The sequence below is a fragment of the Alligator mississippiensis genome, chromosome 3 (assembly GCF_030867095.1).
Source record: "Alligator mississippiensis isolate rAllMis1 chromosome 3, rAllMis1, whole genome shotgun sequence".
Classification (NCBI taxonomy): domain Eukaryota; kingdom Metazoa; phylum Chordata; order Crocodylia; family Alligatoridae; genus Alligator; species Alligator mississippiensis.
Window position 1 is genome coordinate 151,347,567 of NC_081826.1, and position 19,221 is coordinate 151,366,787.

A 19,221-nucleotide genomic window follows, 5' to 3' on the forward strand; every position below is an offset into this window, starting at 1 on the left:
CTCAGGATCTCAATATTGTGCTGTTAGACAGGAGGGTGTGACTCAATTGCACATATACAAAACACACACAAATCAATTAGATGCACACGCACCTATCACCAATTCAAGCACATACACTATACACCCCAAAAGTTAGACACAGATCACTAATTCCTATATCATGCACACAATGCCATATATAACCCACCTACAAATACACACAGGTAAGTTCCTAACTTGGATGGTACAGTGTGTATGTATGTGCTTGGGGTACCTGGTATACTTGGGGGAAGGTTCAGGTGAGAGAGAGAGAGAGTTAAAGTGTAGGGAGTGAAAGTTGTCAGAACTGGGATTAGAACTGGTGGACTACAGAGAAGCTGGCTGAGGAATTGAGGCTTGGGTTTACTTAAGGTAGACTGGGGCTGGAAACTGAGGCAGACAGCTGAGTTATTGGGGGGGGGGGCAGATAAGTGGTGGCAAGGAGGTGATAGCCAGGAAAGAAACTGAGGCAGAAACCTGGTTGCTCAGGGGAAAAGGAAAAGGCAGTGAGGATAAGACAGTGGCAAAGAAACGGGGGGTTTGGAGGCAGAGAGGAGCTCAGGACAGGTGTTGGAGGTGGCAGTGAGCCAGAAGCAGGAGAGGGAGAAATGAGACAGAAGTTAGAGGGGCGAGGAGCAGAGATTGGAGCAGGGCCAAACCATAGTAAAGCAAAACCCAACTTGGGGGTCCAAATAACAGTTTTATTACAGACAACACACTACACAGCCCCATGAAGTTATTGGTGTATGCGTGTGCACACACACTCAGTGGAAGGGTTTGCATACGAGAGAGATGCATTCCCTTCCCCTCCCCAATTATTTCTGGCTTTTCTTTCTTTCCCTCTCTCTTCCCTATAGACAAGCATAAGCAAGCTCAGACTTAGGATAAGCTGTAACATTTTTATTTTGGTAGCAAGTTTTTGGTTTTGGATATCCACTGTTTTATATTGTATTATTATTAGGTGTGTATTGATTCTTACTGTTGTATGTTGTATTATCATTTTCATAATGATTTTTATTGTTTCATATGGATATTGCATGGTTTAGGCCTGTGTTTTGTTTTGTGGGGTTTTTTAATATATATTGTATAAAAGAAACTGGGGGTTTTGCCACCATCTCAAACCCGGCCCCTTCTGGTGAAGAGATGCCCTAACTGACCCCTGTCACACCTGCACACTGCTTCTCCCTCAGCCTTTCTTCTCTTAAATTGATAGGCATACCAAGCACACTGTCACAGTTACATCTTGTAAGCTACCTTCATGGGGGATGTTGGTGTACAGAGATGCAACATCTGTGGTAGTTAACAGGGTGCTTGCAGATGGAGCCCAGTTTATTTAAGAAATCTGTGGTCTTTCAAATACCTAGTGGCTCCAGTGGCATATGGCAATAGGATAGTCATCATAACCAGAAAATCCCTTTGTGGTGGTGCCAATGCTAGAGACAATAGGGTGTCCTGGGCTGCCAGGTTTATGGAACTTGCATAATAAATAAGTTGCCTGGCCTAGGTTTCTGGGAAGCAGAATTGATTATCTTCTTCTGTGTTTCCAGAAGTAGCTTCTTTAAGAGTTTATTTAATTCCCTTTTGATACTGTGATGTGGGATCCTCTATCAGGAGTTTGAAACTGTTGGAAAGTTGTCTTTTGGCTTCCCATATGTATGTCGTTTTATCCATGACCAGAGTAGCATCCCCATTTATCAGTCTGCTATAGAATAATGTCCTAGTTGTTTGTTTTTTTTTTAAGGCTGAGCATGGCTTTCTGTTCCTCAAGACTGAGGTAGGGGTGTAAATTGTTGTTTTTTGACAATCTTGGAGTGGGAACAAAGATAGAAACAATTTATATGTATTCCAGATAGGGACTGTGGCCCTTGAGTAGAGTACAAGAGTTGTCCTCCTTATTGTGCTGTGTATAGGTCGAGTCTGTGGTTGGGTTGATCATTGCCTGGCTTCTCATCATAGAAATATTCCTTCAATCTTGGGCAATGGGTGGGGGGAGCCTCAAGATGTCTATAAAGCTGCAGCACGTTGCTTTGTGTAGTAGGGCAGTACGAAAGACCATGAGCCTGACTGAGGTGTCTATACTGAGAGTGTGGGTGGATGGGTTAATGACATTACCGTGGATTGTATAGTTGTTCTTGAGGCATGCGAGTTTAGAAAGCTTTGCTTCCTCCTTCTCCTTTAAGGAGTGAAGCTGTTTGTGACAGGCTTCATGCCTAGATGCAGACTTCTCTTAGCATAATAGCCATTTACCATCTAGGAGATGCCAACCTTTTTGTGTAAGCTCCTTGGGGCCTTCTGTGCCTGTAAGTCCCAGAGATGGTCCTGGTGACTTTCACAGCTGGGTTGCTCATCTTCCTACAGGAAAAGCAGAAGTAGGGTTCTTCCCAGGTCTTGTTTTTGATGCTTGTTCATGGATGGTGGACTTACTTTCAGGAGAGAGCCTGTAGATTTGAGCCTGTGTGGTGGACTGTATAGTCTGTTCTCTGTTCAAGACTGTAGGAGCACTTGGGCAGACTACTATAGTATACCTTTCCCCTTGATAAGGTTACTGGAAGCACCTGCCATTCCAGGAATTGTTGATGAGTAAGGAGTAGTTCCCTAGTTTTGTTGTACTTTTTCCTGGGTGTTGCTGTGGATCTCATGTGATTTGTGGAGCTGGGAATGAATATACAGATCCAAACAAACTTCAGGAACTTTATGGCAGTCTAGAAAGATAAGTGAGGGTGAAGGTTGTAAGATGGCTGAGGATGAACAAAGGATGCTGACATTTTCACTGAGTCCAACTTCAAATGAAGTACTTCTATACAAGTATGACAACATTCATGCAATGAAAAGGTAAATGTTTAGTACAGGTTTCATTGCCTGCTATGAGGGATCATCACATGGCACTCGAGGAAAAACTGTTTTGGGGGATGTGTCTGAGCTGGGGGCAGGAGTTATCACATCATACAAGCAATCTCTGTACTGGTCTGTACTCCCTGTGGAGGATCCCAATGTGGGAAGTCTTGGAAAGAGTTCTGAATTTAGAACCAACATGTTGGCTGTGGGTGGGTTGCAATTGCAGACAGACTGGCACGTAACTCTAGAAGGCTGGCTAGGAGGGATGGCCTAATGAATAAGGCACTGGATGAGGACCTAGGGGCCCTGTTTAATTTTCAACTTGGTCACTGACTTAAATGAGGTCACAAAGTTGTTTTTTAATCTATCCTGTGTCTTGGTCCCACATCTCTAAAATAGAGTGACGGCATCTTTGTATCTCCCAGGGATATTCAGAGTTTAAAAATCAATTGCTGATTCCTAGGCATTCCAGTAATATGAGGCTTCCAATAAATTATCAGGATAGATGGCTTTAACTGTGGGAAATTAGGGCCTTTTATGAATAGTTCAGTGGATGCTTCCTTATCTTTTGATAAAGAACTACATAAAGGAACAGTAACAAAAACATTTATTAAAGGTTAGTTTTAGTTTTTCAGCAAAAGCTTCCATTTCATACTGTCACGCAGCAGTGGTACTTATCATTCAGCTTAGTGAGCTCCTTGGGTTTCATTTGAACAGAAAATAACTAAGCTTGCACTCTCTCGCGTGTGTCCTCTTTTAATATACAGCCTTCAGTTGTGCCTCACAGTCAGCACATGCTAAATGCTGTGCAAACGATAAATCCAGTGCTTGCTAGTAACAGCCTCCACTTTCTTCAGAAGCTGAGAAGGAGAGTGAGAGTCACAGAAGTGTGCTTTGCCCAAAGTCATGCAGCAGGTCAGCATTTGAGCCCCAGGCTCCTGACTTAGTTCAGTGCCTCCCTACCAGTTCCCCAGTACCTTGGTACTCTCTATGTGGGTTAATTTTAGATGATTCTCATATAGAGGACTGTGTTAGTGTAAACGGGGGTAGGCAAATAGGCATGAGCCCCAGACAATGTCTAAGGTGGGGAAGAGGGGTGTTGGAATATAGCTGGGGGGCACCCTCCCATCTCCCCTCTATTTTTCACCTGTTATGCAGCACCTCTACCAGATGGGTATGAGACACATGGCCAAAGAGAGTGGGGGCAGAGCAGCAGCTGCAGGTATGGCGCTAATTAAAGTGGCCAAAGCATCATGTGTATCGGTGTCTCCATACTGAAAAATGGCAACAGGGATACTTTAACTAAAGCTTGTGTAATTACAGCACGTCGGAGCAGCCTCAATGCACGTGTATAGGTGCCCTTAGAGACCAGTCCGTATAAAACCATACCTTCTATGAGGGCCTTTGAATACCATATTTTGGCTACCCATTTGTCCACTCTGCAAAAAGATTTTGGTGTAAACAAAAATTCCAAAGCACATGGGTTATGGATCTTGCTCACCCCCCTGAACATCTCTCATGGTGGGCACAAAAGAGTTCTACCCAGGTGCCATGTGTATTGGATTGCGCTCGCTGGGAGGATGCCTCAAGTTATCCTCCATGCTAAGTCCACATGTTCTTTTGCCAATTTATTGTCTGTGATCCCTTCCCACATCCTCTCTTGACATCTGCCAGCCCCACTTCATCTCCAACCAAAATAAGTTTGCATCTTTGAATAGGAAATAGTTTCATCCTTGAGATCCTAAGAGTTCTGTAGACTTCTAATAGTGAATGGGGCTTCAGGACATTATCTTTTTTTCTTTTCTTTTTTATGTCTCCTGATCTTTCTGTAAGCTGTGTCTTTTGGGGTGATTGATGGCTAGGTTTTTATCTTTAATGACTGCTCAATATTTCTCTAAAGAAACTGAAGATGACAAATGGCTACGACAAATGAGTAGGTTTTCAGTTTTCAGAGATGAGGAACATTCTCCTTATGCCAAAGTATAAGATGCTGAGGTCTGCCAGAAAAGGTGCCCAAGCAGACACAACACTAACCCCCCATTTCTGCTGCCAAGTCATTCCTGCAGGAGGTAATATGGTCTGTAACAGGTGTTAGTACAGCCTGTGAGCCAGATTTGGTCTGTGGGACCATTTTATCTGGCTTGTGGAGCCAAGGGCCTTTGGCAAGGGGCTTTACCCACATGGGGGCTTGGCACTACAGCAGTTGGATTGGTGACTGCAGCTGGGGGTGTGGTGACAGCAGAGCTACTTGGGTTGGAGGTGGCCTATGTTTGGAGATTAAACTCCATTAGAGTGGCTCCCTACTCCAAAACATCACCAACCATCGCTCTATACAGCACAGGGTATTTTACAATTAAGCTTCTTATTTTTCTATAAGATATTGCAGGAAAAGGCTTGTGAATGCACAACACTTATGAAAACACATATCCAGTCACATGGTGTTTATTAATGCTTTTGACAGAATCTGACCTTTTTGTTTCTTTTTGCATAAACAGACCAGTGATCACTAGACGGGAAGACTTTATTTATGGTAATAACAAAATAAGGATGCACGATACTATCCCTGAAACAATACACTATCAATTAAAATGACAACTCTGTCCTCTGAGAGTGGTGCTTTACTGACTTTGAACTGTAATACACAAAGTAAGGTTTTCCATCCTTAATAAACAAAATTATGCTTTGGTAAAGATGGTTCTCATGTAAAAGGGGGTTAAGTCTGGAGATTGGATTACAAAGAAACTGAGGACTTGTGTAAGAAATATTGAACAGCATCATGCAAACTAAGATGTCCAAGAGCTGATGTTCTGACTGCAGAGGGGTGTAACAGGGTGCTAGTGCTATTAATGTAAGGGAGAGAAAGGGCTGCTATCAGTGAGCAGCTGGAGCAAAACTAGCTGCCAAAAAGTAAGCAGCTCAGGCAGCAGAAAGATGGGAGCCTACAGATGACTACTTAGGACAGGTGTGGGCAAAATACAGCCTCTGGGCTTTGTGGATCTGCGTGGCCCAGGCATCATCCCATGGTAGCACGTCCGGCTGTCCCCGGGCATGAAGAAGGGCTGGAGGAGCTCCAAGCCGGACTGCTTTTCTAGACAGCTTAGGCAGTGGCAGCTGCTGGCCTTCACCGTATAGTACTGGTGGGGACCTGTGCGCTGCCCCGCACCTGCTGCAGACTCACCTGCTCATGCTGAACAGCTGCAGCAACAACAGGCCTGGCGAGGCAGAAATATGCTTGGCACAGGGAAAAGCAGTCCCTCCCCCCTCGGCACTGCCCAGCACTTCCTGCAGCAGCTGCACGGAGCCTGCGTGGGGTTGCCCTGCACTGTCACCACCACTTTTGGGCTGCCCTGCGGGGCAGCGGGGGCAGTTCAGAGGAGCCATAGGGCAGCCCATTGTGGGCTCCACACAGCTGCTGGGCAGCACTGAGGGGGAGGGGATGCTTTTCCCCACCCCCATGCCAAGCACACTTTTGCCCCTTTTATATACTTGTGGCAAACGCACACAAACTAGGACAAAAACATCTTTTAAAAATAAAATTAAAATATGTTATTGTGGGTATTAGATTTTTAGTATATAATTTGTCTTTTTATTTTCTGGTTCCATGATGGCAAACCTGCTTCCCAAAAGGAGTACTTCTGGGGCAAGGACAGGGACTTCCAGTGACAGGGCCTAGGGGGTGGGACTTGCAGTACCAAGATGGTGACCAGCGGACAGGGCATCTGTCATGGGGTAGGGCTACCCTTGTGGCCCTTGACAGCTCACCAAAGCTCATGAAGCAACCCTCCAGCTGAAATAATTGCCAGCCCCTGATTTAGGAACACATTGCATGTCAATAGAGCAGAGCTCTGGATAGGTAGTTAAGTAGGGACTGCAGTGCAGGGGGAGCAGGCTAATTACAGCTAAGGAGAAACCCCTGGCAGGGTTGGGGAACATGTGACCAGAAGGGCAATATAATTCTAGACCTTGAGCCAGAGCAGGCAGTCTGGTCTTAACATCTATAGGGAAGTAGCTTCTGAAAGCACAGGTGGCCAGAATGAAAAATGAAGACCAGGAAGATAGCCTGGAGGCTAGGGGAGAGCTATCAAATAGAGGAAGGGTTTCACAGCCATATAGAGATCCAAGGTGGGGTTTAAGAGACTACTGGGCTTATGCTATAAAGGCATATGCCAGAATAGAGCCCTGTAGGGGCTGGGGCCGCAGTGGTCTAAGTGGCTGGAAATCCATCAGTTATAGGCTGAAGGAGTCCTGCAGGGGTTCAGGAAGCAGTCCTGAAAGGGTCCAGGACCCAGTGAGCTGGGATGGAGAAGCAGCCGCTTCACCAGGGTCTGGGATTTAGTGAATTGGAGTAGCGCTGCCAAGGCCAGGGGTCTGGAGGGCTGGGTGAGTAGATATTAAGAGGACCCAGTATATGAAGCAGAGTAAGACTGGTAAGGCTATGGGGAAAGCTGGAGGCCACAATTAGTGCCCTTAAGGCACCAATAGGGCTAGGTGGTGTAGGGTCACAAGCAGTGTCAGTGAGACATGGGTACCAGCAAGGCACCAGGTTGGTCAGCAGACTTGGGGTCCATTGGGATGAATAAGACCACAACATCCAGTTAAGTAGATTGAACCTACTGGATCTACTCATCCTAGCTCACTCAAGGCCTTGAGGAAGCATTCTCCCAAAGCAACCTACAAATTATATTGAGGCAAGGCAATAAGGAGAATACCATGAGGAGCTAGTGAGGTGGGGTTGCTTTGGCTAACCTTGGAGCCAGTCCTGCTACAAGGGGAAAGAACGAACTTTTTCCATGTGACACTTGCTGAAATTCTAAATTGTGAATCCTCCTGTGAGCATGCATGACAGTAGAGGTGCTGTACCCTTTAAACAGTGACTTGCTTTATGCCAGCTTTGGGATCATGGGAAAGTAGGGCTGGAAGGGATCTCATGAGGTCATTTAGTCCAATCCCTTGCTCATGGCAGGATCAATCCTGACTAAACTTGACACCATCCCAGTCAAGTGTCTGTCCAACCTGTTCTTTAACACTTCCATGGGTGGAGATTCTAAACTTCTCTAGATATCCTGTTCCAATGCTGGAGCACTCTCATAGTCAGGAAATTCTGTCTCATTTCCAACCTGAATTTCCTCTGCTTCAGCTTGAGGCCACTGCTCCTTGTCCTGTCTCCTGTGGCCACAAAGAAAACCCCATACCTGTCCTTGTTGTAATTGCCCTTTAGGTATTTGGAGACAGTTATCAAATCCCAGCTCAGTCTTCTCTTCTCCAGACTAAATAACCCTAGCTCTTTCAGTCTTTTTGTTGTAGGTCTTGCTTCGCAGGCCCCTAGTCATTTTTGTTGCTCTGCACTGAACTCTTCCGACACTATTCTCATCCTTCTCAAACTGTGGGACCCAAAACTGGACACAGTACTCCAGGTGAGGCCTCACCAGTGCTGAATAGAGCAGAAGGATCACTTTCTTTGATTTCCAAGTAAGACTCCTATTAATACAGCTGGTTCAGGGGGGACTTGGTGGCAGCCTACAAGTATATAAGGTATCTAAGGGCACTGGGATCTGAGGGAACAGTTGTTCACCAGGGCTCCTCAAGGGATAACTAGGTCTAATGGCCACAAACTTCTGGAAGGCCAATTTTAGACTGGACGTTTCTTTACAGTCCGTGTGTCTGAGTCTAGAACCAACACCCCCTCCTCCCCCCCAAGAGGTGGTGCAAGCACCTACTCTGGACTTGCTCAAAAGGCATTTGGATGCCTATCTTACTGGGATAATTTGACCTAGCAGACTTCCTGCTTATGGCTGGGGGTCTGAACTCAATCTCGCAAGGTCTTTCTAGCCCCTAATGTCTGTGAAACTGAGTGTGCTGTTGTCGCCTCTCTTTCTTGCAACAAGAGTACATTGGTGACTCATACTTAGCTTATGGTCTGTTATAACCTCCCTGGTGCTTTTTTTTTCCAGCTTAGCCAGTCATTCCCCAGGCTGTATTTGTGCCTACAGTTATTGGGTGCATCCACATATGCAGACATATGTGCTTGCAGCTCCTCAAATAGAAGTGATGCAAATTTGAGCCAGGGTTTTTTGCCTTGGCACATGTAACCAGACATGCACTTTGGTGTAGTGCACGTTGTGCCATTTGAGGCAAAATTACCCTGCTTGCTCCTCTCAGATCTGTAGCCAGGGGGAGCTAGAGCCTGGGACCAGCACCTGTCATAGCCCCAGCAGTACAACAAGCTACCCTAGCAAGTAGCTCAGGGCTACTTGCTAGGCTCCTCCATGGAGCCGTCGCCATGGCCGTGTATGTGGCGAGCTTCACAGATACCCCAGTCTCCTGCCCCTTTTACAGAAAGAGGGAGACCCTGGCACACATGACCCTTGAGTGCACCAGGCTGCAGCCCCTCCACCTCCAGAACCTCCTCCTGAGGTTCTGGTTGAATTTCACCTCCCCACCGTTTTGTTCTTGGTCATCCCATCTGTGGCCTCAACAAGTCCCAGGACATCCTGGTCAGCCTCCTCTGGGCCCTGACCAAGTGCCTTGTGGCAGAGCTCCCTTCCCCCACACAGCCCGAGCTGTTGGACAGAGCAGGGCACCATGTGGCACCCTGCTGAGATGTGCACGATCTGACAGTGGCAGCGGGGGTGCCAGATGGCTGGGGCCGTCCCCTGTGTGGCATGGGAGGCTCTGCCATGAGGCCCTGATGGCCGCTGCTACAGCTGGTGAGTGCACAGATATATATATACGGTGCCTCAGCAGTGGGGCTGGGTGGAGCAGCCATTGGGTGGGCTCGGAGTGGGTTGGGGTAGGGCTAGGCAGGGCAGTCATCTGGGTTCTTGGGAAGTGGGAGGAGGTGCTGCTGGGTGGGGCAGCCATCTCAGGGAGTGGGCAGGGGATGGAGCCAGGGGGGACCATGGGGGGACCCCACTGGCCCCATCCCCCTTATCCAATATTTACTGGCATGGAGCCTGGGTCCAGCTCCCTCACCTTGTTCCCATCTAGGTGCTTCATAATAGATTCCTTGAGAGTCTGCTTCATTATCTTCCCAGGTATTGAGGTCAGGCTGACTGGTTTGTAATTCCCTGGATCCTCCTTCTCTTTCTTAAAGATGGATCCCATTTGCAGTCATCTGGGCTCTTGCTTAACCTCTGAATTTTCACAAGTTTACCTGCTGTAGGTAAGGAAGAGTCCTCCTGAGTAGTGGAGTGCGTTTGTTGATGGGTTCGCTAGAGAAGCTTTAGTCGGTCTTTAGGAACAGGTTAACTTATTTATTTGCCCTTTTCCAACCTCCATGAGTTCTCAAAGAGGATAGCCAATGGCTCTGAAATTACCTCAACCAATTATTTCAGTTCCCTAGGGTGCGTCCATCTGGCCCTGCTAACTTGAAAACATCCAGTTTCTCTAACCCTAATACGTTCTTCCATACAAGGTTATTTTTCTCCTTCCCTATTTTTGCTGCTAACTTCACTCATCTGGTAGCTGCCCCTATTTGTGAAAACCTGAAATTAAAAAGTCATTAAATACTTCAGCTTCCCCTGCATCATCTGTAACTAGATCACCTTATACATTCTGTAAGGGACCTGTGGTTTCTTTAGTCTTCCCCTTATTTTTGAGATGCTTATATAATCCTTTTTTATTGACTTCTATGTCCCTCGCCAGTTTCATCTCAAATCATGCCTTTGTCTTCCTGACTTTCTCCCTGTATTCTCATGCAATACCCCTTACAGTCTTCCCTAGTAATTGGACCAACTTTTCACTTTTTTATATGATTTGTATTTGAATTTCAACTCATTGAAGAAATTGCTGTCTAGCCAGGCTGGTCTTCTGTTGTACTTTCCATTCTTCTGTCACAAGGATATCTTGCTCCTGCCCCCATGAAACGATCTCCATGGAGTAAAGGCAGCTCTCCTTTCCTCCTCAGACTTGTATTCCAGGGAATCCTGCCCACCTGTACCCTGCATTTGCTGGTGCCTGTTTTTTTCTAAAGTTCATGGTCTATAATCTTCTGCACTCCTTCCATTCTCCCTTAGAATCTTGAACTCTATCCATTTTTTGATCATTGTTGCCGAAGTTACTTTGCATCTTCACATTCTCAACCAACTCTTCCCAATTTCTGAGCAGCAAGTCTAGAAGAGCTTCTGCCCTAGTTGGCCTGTCTAGCATTGCATCAAAGTTATCCCCAGCACACTGCAAGAATTTGCTGGGCTGCTTGTTCAGTGCTGTTTCTTTCCCAGTATATGTCCTAATCATTGAAGTCCCCCATGAGACCCAAGTCCTGCAATTTGGAAGCTTGTCAGTCCTTTTAAAGAAGGCTTCATTCACCTCCCTTCCTGATGGTCTGTAGCAGACTCCTACTATGACATCTCTTTTGCTGCTCTCCTCTCTGCCCTTTACCCAGAGGCTTTCAATAAGTCTACCTTCCACTTTGTACTGTATCTCAGAACATGTGTATGTTGCCTTTGCATATAAGGCAACATCTCTTTCCCTCTCCATCAGATGGACCCCATCTTTTTCTAAGTAATCCATTTTCCTGAAACACCACCCCATGATTTGAAGAAGCCAAAGCCCTGCCTGTGACACTATCTACACAGCCAAGTATTTATCTCCAGAATGTGCTTTCTCCTAGTTTGGTACTTCCAGTTGAGGGAAAAAAAACCTATTGGAGCACCACCTGGCCCTCTCTCACTTCACCCATGAACCCAGATATAGTTGCTTTTGATCTACTCAAGGTTGTCTCAGCAGTATTATTGGTGCTAACATGGATGAGCAGCACAAAATAATATTAAGAGGGCCAGATAAGTCTTTGCAACCTTTCCATGGTGTCTTAGATGTGGGCTCCTGGCAGGCAGCGAACATCCTAAACCGACACATCACACCATCAGGTAGATGCCTCTGTGCCCCAAAGGAGGGAATTAACCACCACCAACCAGAGAAGTATCATTGAAAGAGACTTCCAGAGGTCATCTAGTGCAACCACCTGCCTGAGGCAGGATAATCCCTATCCAAACCATCCCATACAAACCATAATCTAAACTCTACATAATTCTGACCTCAACCCTGACACAACACAGACCTAGTACCCTAACCTGCCACAGGTAAAGTAGGGGAACCCTGGCAGCCAACATGCTGCTTCTATGAAATGCTGTTGTTTCCTCTTGGCAGCAGTGGTCTTGATCCCCTTCCTCATCTGATGCTGGTGCTTCATACCTTTTCTCCAGCTGGGCAGCCACAGGTCCAGAAGAGGAGTGCTGTCTGTTGCCAGATCTAACAAACTGACGGCTTCCACCTTCCAGAGTACCAGTGTCTTCCAATGCTGCCTTTGGCTGTCATTCTGCCATGATACTGGAGGTCCCTTGCTGGACAAAGTCAATGAAGGCCTCATGCTCATTGATTCTGAGCCTATTTGCCATCTCCTGCAGCTCCCTTAAATGATTCCTGAGAGGATCCACCAGGAGGCATCTCTCACTGCAAGCACTGTCCTACCTGGCTGTTCTTGGCAAGACTGGAGATGTGAAATTTTGAAGCCATGGGGGGGAGGGGGGGGGGAATTTTTTTTTTCTTTTAAGTAAATGTTACTGGTATGTGTTGTAGGGCTTAGGCCTCTTCTTGACTGATGTCTTGCCCCCCCCCAACAACATCAGGATGGGATCCTGATTTGGCACCACCTACATGATCTGATTGCTGCTCCTGCTTGCCTTCTATGCCTTTGATGTTTCCCTTGGGAGACAGTTCCTGACAGGTAGTCTGTGAGATCTCACACCTGGGTTTCTTTGTGGGGCACCAACCTCCCCTTTACCCCACTCTTACCACATCCATGGCCAAGATGACCCTTGATCTCACTTTTATAGATGATTGTCTTCCCATCTGCAGCATCCTGCTTCTTGAGGGTGCTGACCTCCTGGCTGTCAGTTCCTCACAGGCCGTCCTTTGGCCATGGACTCTGTTACCCGATTTGCCCATTACTTTGGGGTGTGCTCATTTATTAGGGATACATTTCCAGGGTCTTGGTAATTCTGTCAATGTGCTGCTTGTGTTTCTATACGGAGCTGTATATCTCCCTTCTGCAAGTCCTCACCCCCAATGGAGCTATCTTGCAGGACTCAGTTTCAGCTCAGCTGGGTTCCTCCAGTCACCAAATCAGTCATACACACAAACACGCACAAATTAACGTGACACACCTGACCCAGCCGGGTTGATCAGCATGGACAGGCTGACACCCTCATATGCCAAGAATCAGTTCATCAGAGCAACAATACACTGCAGTCAGATACAAGCACACAGGTAAACAGAATCCCTCTGAATCCAGCTGGGTGTCCAGCTGACACCCTCATGGGCCAGCATTCAGTTTTATAAGGGCACATCTAAGTCAAACTGGGTCAATCAGCCTGCACAAGCTGATCCCCTTATGTGTTTCAAACTCAGCATGTCCCAATCGTTAGCCTCTTGATGAGCAGACTTCACAGTATTTTTAGGTTTCACAGGGATCTTTAGCTTAGGTAAAAGAAGCATTGCTGCAGAGCATGGGAGGAAAGAGAAGCAGAGAAGGAAAAATATACCCAGTTACTACCAGTTTGACTATAAAAATTATTTATTGCTTAGCATATGAAATATATAATGGTACTAGTAGTATAGACATGCAAAAGAAAAAAAAAAACAAACACAAACAATTACAATACTACCCTGGTTTCACTAAGTATTTGGGGACACTTAGCTCAAGCTTAACTAATACAGTTCAGGTTCAGAAATTTATGCCTAGAGTGAAAAGAGAGAGAGAGAGAGAGCGCTGGGATCTCACCAGTCCAAGGTACTCGGGCTGCAAAGCTGACGGGCACAGTCCTTGAAGGGAGATGATCTGTTCTTCCAGCGTCCCAAGAACAACAGGGGATGGTGTCAGCACACGATTTTTCTTCTTGAAGCACGCACACTGCTGCTTTTTACAGATTTTTATACCCTCAGTTCAGCTGCTTCGAAGCATCCTCAATAGTGTAAATCATTGTCTTTTTCTCTTGACAAGGGGTTATCTGGTTTGGACCATCTCAGGAAACTGATTGATAATCAGGAAACACACAAGGTTAGGGAGTAATCAGATACTTGGGAGCCAGCTTGAAATTCCTATGGATAGCAGATATACTGATGGGATCTCTCATAGTTTCTTCAGAAACAATAGATAGCTTGCAGCATCAGGATTTTGGACTTTCACTTGTTGTGAACAAGCTTCAGCTTAGCATGACTTTTCCAGATCTTACTATAGTCTTTTAACAGACTTAAAGCAATTATTGGGGTGCTCATAACCTTTTGTGGAGAGTTCTTCCACCAGTTGTCTCAGGAAAAGTATGGCAACACCTGTGATTAGGGCTCCAACGGGCTGGACGCTGTGATGAACCCTTAACCATTGTTCAAATGTTGCCTATAACCCCTCTGACTCGGTCTCTTGCCTCAGCATTCCCTAACCCGGCAACCGAGTTTTAGTCAATCAAGTTTTTAAATAGGCTTCCCATAGTGGGACCAGGAAATGTACGGCCCAAGACGCTTATTAAACTTAGAGGTGGGGGAGGGGGGGGGAAGGGGAAGTCCTTTGTAAATCCAGATTAGAACTGAGCTGGGTGTGTGTGAACATAGGTTGATTAGCATTTGGAGCACAGATTCCCCATCATGCAGTGCTCCCCTGCTTCTCTGGTCCCAGAATCCACTGCAGTCTCTGCTTCAGGCTTTCTGTTCTCCATCTCATGTAAATGAATGGTCATCTGGTTCCATCTCGGATGCAAATGAGACCTAGGGCAGTTGTTTCACTCTTGTCACCCTTATCTGGAGGGCCTTAGGTGTGTCTCTCACTGCATCTTAATCAGTTTCATTTATGTAGAGGAGGGGAGGGAGGGTGAGTCCTTTGTGAGTCAGACAGGCTGTGTCCTGTGCCAGGGTTGCCCAAGAACACAGAGTTGAGATGTAACAACTCGGGCCTTTGCAACAAAACTGGCCTCACTTTTGAGGTAATGGGAACTTGGGGATAATGCCTATAGTGACATAAAAGGAACTAGAGGATAACGACAATGGAACAGAAAATGAATCGGCATCCGTTGACCGGGTCCTGGGTCTCATTTCCCGTTCTGGCTGGGACTTTTTTTTCTCCCTGCTCAAGGTTTGCCTGCTGGGCTCAGCAGCTCCCTGCTGTGCCCCTGAGGGCTGTTTTTTGGGGCCTACCTGGTCCCTGCCTGACCTGAGGCTGGGGTGCCCAGTGCGCTCCCTGCACTACCCTCATCGTCTGTCATCTTCACTATGCACGGCTCACCCTCCTGGATTGGCCTCAGGCTGTCATAGCCCTGCGCCATTGCTTGTCTCACTGTCTGGAGTGACCCCTGGCATCGGCTCCTCTTCATGGGCCCCTGGTGGATTCCACACTGCTGCAGCAATCAGCCCGCTCCTTTTGGCCTCTGCACTGCATGCCTCTCTCTTGCCATGTTCCATGGTAGGGTTTCTGCCTCCTCCTGAGGCTCTGTGACGTGCCACTGGAGTTTCTACACTGTGTTTAGCAGCCGGGGTGGCAGGGGAGTACTGCACTCTTCCACCCTCACAGTAAACTTTGAGACCCCACCCCATCCAGTTTCAGTACAAAGTTTGTCACCATTTTATTCTTCCCATTCTTTTCTTCCTGCTTCTTTTAAAAGATTGTAGCTACAATACGAGTAGATTTTTATGCATTTTACAACTTCTTTACCACTGTTTTAGATCTTTTGCAGTGTGTCTTACTTCATGAAATCATAAAGAAGCAAGTTTTGGCCCTTGGAAGCACATCCTATTGCAGTAATATGTAGATATTGGTCCATTATCTCCCATGCTGCTTTCCTGTTACTTGTGTTGTCAGTCAGCAAAACAAATACTTTACTACTCCCAATCTTCTGTGGGACTTCACATATTTTACTACTGACATGCTCTGCACTATGTCTGTTCTCTCCTGTTTAAATGTTTTTATAAAAAAGCAAAACTGATTGAGGTGCTGATATTCATAGATTCATAGATGTTAGGGTCGGAAGGGACCTCAATAGATCATCAAGTCCGACCCCCTGCATAAGCAGGAAAGAGTGCTGGGTCTAAATGACCCCAGCTAGATACTCGTCTAACCTCCTCTTGAAGACCCCCAGGGTAGGGGAGAGCACCACCTCCCTTGGGAGCCCATTCCAGACCTTGGCCACTCGAACTGTGAAGAAGTTCTTCCTAATGTCCAGGTTTACAAAGTTTATGATTCCTTCTCCTTGTACATTTGTCCACCCATCAGTAAGTACTGCAAGACAGTGCTTCATTGATATTTTTTGTGACCAGATTGCATTGCACATTCATATTCTGACTGTAGAAGAGGCTTGCTCGAAGAATGTTTGTTGGACAAGTGGTATGATGGTCTTAATAATTTATATGCTGCCTGCCAATGTGTATTTTCAGTGATTTGATAATGGTGTCCCAGAAGCATATGCTGCTCTTGCAAGAACTTGGTCATTTTTTTTTCTTCCTGTTCAGGTGTCATCTTGTCTAAAAATGAAGTTTTTATTGGGAGTCTTTTGGATACAATTGGTTGGGATATATGTTTACCTGATGATGTTGACTGGGCAACACTGATGTTACAGAAGAATCAGGAGGACTTGTGGATCAAGAATGTTTGTAAGTGCTACTTCCACTGTCATAATGATCTACCTCACTCACACTCATGAAGGATTTTTTTTTTTGTCTGCAGGACACTTCATATATTCAAGGATGCATTTGATCATTATGGTAATATTTGGAAATGTATATTTAATTTGACAGTATATTTGCAAAACGCAGGGTTTGTTTGTTTGTTTGTTTGTTTTCTTTTGAATGACTTGCTGTGGCAGTGTGGAAATGCTTCCATATGTAGTTAGAAGATGGTCACACTATGTCGCTGGGCGGAGGGGAGTGCTGGTGGGGGGAGAAATTTAATAGCTAGATTACATATATAAGCACTTAATTTCATCACATGCTGTAGTCTAGTAATTGGTAGAGGGGAGCCCTCCTCACTAAGATAACTATGAACCACCCCTTCCCTCAGGCCTCACCTTACTGCTAAGGTAAGGGTAGAGGGTGATTTGCTCAGAAAGCATCAGATTGGTAGGAACTTGCGAAAAAATGGGGAGAAAAATGTTTTTTGTCTGAATTTTTCCAGGCCTTCACATTTCTAGGCAAGACACGTTGCCAGTTGTACAATAATTATAGTATTTGTATGATAATTTCAACCCTTGTCTGATACACAATGAATACTAGTAAAAGTGCTCAAAATGTATGAGAATTTTTGAGACAGTTAACTGATACAGCATATGCAAAGCCCAAATCGCTCTCTGAGAGCTAGCAGCACTTTCTTATGACTGGTTTCTTCAAAATAAAGAAATGCTTCAACTTTGACCCAGCTCTTGCTCACTCAGTGGTGGCTTACAGAGAGTAATCTAAAGTAAACAAGAAGACTTATTTGTATACGTATTTGCATATTTTAGTGCGTGATAGTTTTTCAGCAAATATGATATTTTTGAGCTTCCAATATGTTACTTAACTATTTAAGATTTGGCAATATTTGCAAACCATAGTCTCTGCAGAGCCAGAACTGGGTGGGAGCCCTTGGTCATCAGCAGCTGTGCCCAAATAGATCCTGCAGTCAGTCAGAGAAGAGTTGGCAGTGGTCAGGGTTTGGCATGGTAACATTTTCCAGCCATTCTCTTGACTCTCCTGCTAGGTTCTCCTTCCTCTTGTGCCGCTGCTTTCTGAAAAAAAAATAAAAAAAATCCCTCTTCTTCCTTCATCTGATTCTATTAAGCAAGTCACAGTGAAGATATAGGTAAAAAAAAAAAAAAGTGATCAGGCAAACTCCCCAGCTCACGGCCCACTTGAACTCCCACTCAGACTCCCATGTTTGCTGGTCGTGTGTCACTGGCTCCTGTATGTTGCTGGGTTATGGCTGGTCTAATCTTTCTGCCTAGGCAACCCCCACCTCCTTATTCACGTGCTATTAGCTGCTGGATTCAGCAGCTGAGAACTCCTATCTGCTTATTCCTCTATACAGCCCTGCGAAATGGCTCCCAAACTGAAGCTGCAACACAAAGCCAGAGCTAGGCAGGCCTTGCTACTCACCAGCATTCACAGGCCCTCTACCCAGGCACCCACAGTTTCCCTGCTTCTCTCCCAAGCATGACTCCCACTCAGTCTCCTTTGGTTTTCTGGCCTGCATTGCTGGCTCCTGTGTGCTGTCTGGCAGGCCAGCCCCTATCCAGAATGCTCCATACTTTAGCTCGGAGGTGGGCAATTATTTTGGTTAGAGGGCTGCTTAAGGAGGTTTGGTGAGCTTTCGAGGGCCATGTAGGTAGCCCTACCCCTTGACAGTTGCCCTGCCCCTGGTCACCATCTTGGGACTGAAAGTCACACCCCTAACCCTGACCTTTGCTACTGGAAGTCATTCTCTTTGCCCACCCCTCCCCCCCCCCCAAAAATATACTGGGGGGGGGGGCTGCCATCTGAGAACCAGAAAAAATCAAATCGTACACTACAAGTCAAACACCTACTATAATGTGTTTCAATTTTATTACAAAAAACATTTTTGTCATGAATTCTGTTTCCATAGTGTTTATAGCGGTGACTGTATAATAACTCAAAAATAAAGTCTTAATCTTGTATATTGTGGATGGATGTGGCTGAGGGTTGTATGTGTAGGGGGGGGTATGGAGGGGTGTGTATGGTGAGGTGTGGTGGTATGGGTAGGGGGGGTTGTGAGGTAGTATGGCTGTGTGTATCAGAGGGCAATAAGGTATGTTGGGGATGTGTGCATGTGAGGGGGGTTGTGGGGGTTTATGGCATATGAGGGAAGGTGGAGGAGTATACCCCTCCACTCCTCCCATAGCACTCAGCTCCACAGGTGGCAGCAGCCACACTAGCAGGTGGGGCTGCTTAGGCTCTTGTGCCCAGGGCAGGTACTTGCATCGCAAAGTGCAACACCAGCTGGAGCTGCGCCCTGCTGGGGACCAGCGCCTGCACTGGGCATCAGCACTCTGGACACTCCTGCCTGTTGCTGCTGCTGCCACTGCCACCTCAAGCTGCGTGCCAATGGGGGATTGTGGGGGGAGAGGGGGCTCCCCACGCTGCTCCACCCTCCCTCACACCCACACTCTGTCCACCTAAGCTCTGTGCTGTCACCGCTGCCCCTCTGGGTGTGGGCTTTGCACTGCCACCAGCCCCAGCCCCATGCTTCCTGCTCCCACCTAGGGGCAGCTCCCACCCCTGCCCCTGTTCCCACCCCCACTGCTTCCCTACCTACCACTTGGAGCAAGCGGTATACTGGGGAAGCTGAGCAGGTCCCGCAGCAGCTGCAGCAGTGGTAGCAGCAACCCTGTCCAGAAA

General features: G+C 46.5%; 1 long non-coding RNA gene across 2 annotated transcripts in view; it reads left to right on the forward strand.

Annotated features, from left to right (window-relative positions):
• Nucleotides 1–19,221, forward strand: part of LOC109283927 (uncharacterized) — a 54,078-nt gene that overhangs the window by 8,286 nt on the left and 26,571 nt on the right. For both annotated transcript variants that reach the window (XR_009460913.1, XR_002091243.2), the window contains exon 2: nucleotides 16,345–16,485. This is a non-coding gene — a long non-coding RNA (uncharacterized LOC109283927). The remainder of the gene's footprint in view (nucleotides 1–16,344; nucleotides 16,486–19,221) is intronic.